Below are 3974 nucleotides of genomic sequence, written 5' to 3' on the forward strand. Positions count from 1 at the left end.
TAACCTTTTGTTTTTTGGTTTTAGAAACCTAGAATATCTTTTGTCAAGAACTCGAGGTCTTCTTGTGATGTATTTGATTGGGCTAGTGCTTGAAAACTAGCTCCATACAATTTACCTTTATTGGAAGGTAAATATTCATAGTCGAGTGCTGTTGCTACCTCATTTAGTGTGATGACAATTGTCGCATGAGGATGGGTTTGATACAGTGCAGTAGAAGTGCAATTTGGTTCTGCCATTCAATACCTTAAGTATGCAGAATCATGTTTGAAACAGTAAAACCCTCAGTCCACTACTAGTAGCTGGTAAAGTCTTTTCCTGAACTGAGGAAAGAGCAGTCTTTTGAATCTTTGTTTTAAATCCCAGGTTTTAGTATTTGAGAGCATGTAAGTACCCTGTACTGTACATAGGCTATATTGTATAAGGGCGTACCTTTATATCATAAAGGTATTTATTTTTAATGATGACTCATTTTATAGGGCTTATGGACCCAGGCACAGGGGTCCCCTCGCACTGGCATCTGTTTCAGTCTAGCTGAATTGAAGCGGTTTTCTTGCAAGACTGCTCTTCGCTGCACATGTATGAGAGCCTTGCCCCCTGCATAGAATTTAACTTCTGGCGGCAGTAAGATTCAGAAAGGATTCCATATCAGATAAGAATGTTCTGGGTTTCATGCAAGAAACCTTTAACTCGAGTGGCTGAGCTGATTTGGTCTAGCTGCACTACCCACCATCCTCTTCTCAGTGTGGGAATTGGCCAACTTTAACAGTTTCATCCCAAATACAGTAATATAAATTTTCATAATAAAATTTATTATTTGGATACAGACAGTCCCCAGGTTACGACGGGTCTGCTTACGACGTTCCGAGGGTACGATGCTTTCCAAATATATTCATCAGAAATTATTTCCTGGCTTACAACGCATGTTCCCGGGTTACGACGCATGTGACGCTGATCTGACGGAAGAAATGTATACAAACGGCAGAATAATCAAAATTTGGAGGTTTTTTTTTTTTTTATGAAAAACTGAACATAAATGCAGTTTACATCATTTTCAATACACCCAAAGCATTAAAAGTAAGGTTTTCTTTGGACTTTTGACGATTTTTGATGATTTTTCTGCTTACGACGATTTTCGGCTTACGACGTGGTGTAGGAACGGAACCCCTGTTGTAAACTGCCTGTACTAGTGTGACTCACTGTTTGTAGCAGCAGCTTGCCTGGTGTTGTGAGCAAAAACAGCTAGGTCAGGTAAAGAAGAGTGCAGTGGATGTTTGTTGTTGTTGTACATCTTATATGACAAGCAAAATGAACTGACTTTATGTGTAGGCCACAAGTCATCATTAAGAGTTGGCTAAGTAAACCTGACTGATGACATAACTTTGTCTAAGAGTTTGAGATGGGAATCAGCACTGGAAGACCACCATGGAGAATAGTACTCCAAACAAGGAAGAAGAAAAGAGCTAAAACACTTAGATACAACAGCCTCGACACAAAACATTCGATAACATTCCTCTAAGACACCAACTTTATGAGATACAGGAAGGAATATTACATATAAACTACTCAAAAGTTAATTTCTTGTCTAACGTTTCGCTTGAAATGTTAATATAGTCTACAGACATTTAAAACAGTATTGTTTCAATGGGATGTGAGTCAAGTCATACTTAGATGAGGAGGTTAGTTGTTTCATGTTCCAAAGCCTACTCCACTCATGAAAAAGTGCCAGGAACAGCAGCTAGAAGAGTCATCACAGGCATATGCAATTAATTTGTTCTCCAGACCTTGCCACATGTAACTAGTATAGTTAATAAATAGTGAAGTTGCAGAACACTACCTTCAGGAATACCTGAAATGATGATTACTAAAGCTAATATACTGGCCATTAAACGTAGACCCTTTGGGTTCTGCCTATTATAAATTAATTTAGAATAAAAGTAAAAGAGACATCTATAACCAATAATCTTAGCTTTATGATTCACATGGTCAAAAGCTGCACTAAAATCTAAACCTCTGCCCCCTCATGAAGAGCACCTCTGCAAGACTGTAGATGTTGAGAGTGCATCACAAGTACCAAGGCCTTTACAAAACCCAAATGTTAGAGCTAGTAGTGGGTTGTTATCTTCAACAAACCTACAAATATACTTAGAGAGCAATATCTCAAAAACCTTAGATAAGACAGGAGGCAATTGAAATTGGCTTATACAGTATTCTGGGCATGAGAAGAACTTAGTTTTTTAGGTAATGCAGCAGTGTTTCGTTTCCTCCAAACAGAAAACTTGCAAGCTTTCTCAGGAGTAATTAAATCAGTAGCCTTAATAAAAAAAATATTAGAAAGATCCCTTTGTGGTTTATGCCACCATAACTGTCAAGCCCCAGAAGCAAAGTTTTGGCTTCTTCTAGATCTGAAGGCCATTGAACACAATGTAGGTTCAGGAAAGCATGGCTGAGGCAAGACTAAAGTGATATGAGCCAAAAGTTCTGCCTTCTGTTTAGGGTAATAAACAGCAGTTCCATCAGCTTCTACAAAGGGAGACATGCTAGAATCAACTCCAAAGGTTTGTTAGCTGTCATATAGACTACCTTAGCTTGACTTTTAAGCTTAATGGAATTACCCCACAAAAAGTCTGATTAGTTGCTCCTCCATATTATTTCATGGTAGGCAAGCTGACATGCAACATTAAGCCATGGCATAAGACAAAACTTGGTGATTTTAGAAGGGCTTCTTCTCTTGATAATGGTGCTAAGATGGTTGTTCAACCGTTCAGTAATATTTGGACTAATGTAGATATCACTCCAACTACACTCAATAAGATCATTGTGAATACCATCTCAGTTAGCCCTGGATTTCAAGTATACTTTCCATGAAAAGTTAACATCTGAAACAGTCCAATCCATCTCCATATTAACCATAATCAGAATATGATCAGATGAGACCACTGGCTAACCTACCCCACAAGATACAATCCATGTAACATCTGTGAATACAAGGTCAAGACAGTTACGAGAGTGGTGTGTGGGTACATTTCTAAAGTGACAGTTACTGTACTATAAAAAGAAGGTATGGGGTTGTGCGTCAGACTTGTGCCTCTTAGCAAGCAACTGGAAAGCTTAATAATAGGATCCTTCCCAGATTTTTCTTAGCTATGCCTATGCTCTCTCTTAGATAGTCTGTGAACTACTTAGGCTCTGCCAAGGTTCTCAGCACATGTGGATTAGAATACCAGGATACAGTACTCCTTTGTCATAGATTTTATTGCTAAGACTCAGCTTACAACATTCATATATGCTACCATTAAAAGGTATCTTCTGTGGTGGAAGGATCCAGTCATATGAGAGTAGGAGCCCTCCTTTTCCCTCCTTAACTAGAAGTCTGGTTTTTTACGGATGTATCAAACCATGGTTGGGAGCACACCTACTAGCCCTTCAAGTGACGAGGACTTGGATGTTACAGGATTTGTGTTAGCGAATCAAATACATACCTTGAATTCAAGGATATCTCAAGCCTCCAAGCACTGGCACAGCAAGTCTAAGGAAGAATACTTGGTGTTATGTCAGACACCTCAACCACAATGTCAGCTTACAAATTCAAGGAGGCAGAAGGTCTAGTCACTTAGCAGGCTATCCATAGACAGCTTAAAAGCTTTTTGTGTGGAGGCAGACATAGAAATTGTTACCAGATCGTAGTAACAAAACGCTTCAGTTAAGCAAAGCAAGTTATACTTTTGGATGGGTGCTGTGATACATGTTGGGGTTTACCTTTTATGGACTTATTTGGAACATATTTCAACCACAAGCTGATCAAGTGGCTTGGATGGTTTCATGGGACAACCTGGAGGTGTGTGCCTTTCTCTCTTTTGCTTTTATCATTCAGATGTTGTAGAAACTATGGTGACAAAGGAATGTTTCACCAGTCTCTTCTCCATTTTGTTGGAGAGGGCTGGGTATCTTTCAGCATGGGAAAAGCTTGTGTGTGA

Source organism: Macrobrachium rosenbergii, chromosome 52, assembly GCF_040412425.1.
Source record: "Macrobrachium rosenbergii isolate ZJJX-2024 chromosome 52, ASM4041242v1, whole genome shotgun sequence".
NCBI classification, from domain to species: Eukaryota; Metazoa; Arthropoda; class Malacostraca; order Decapoda; family Palaemonidae; genus Macrobrachium; species Macrobrachium rosenbergii.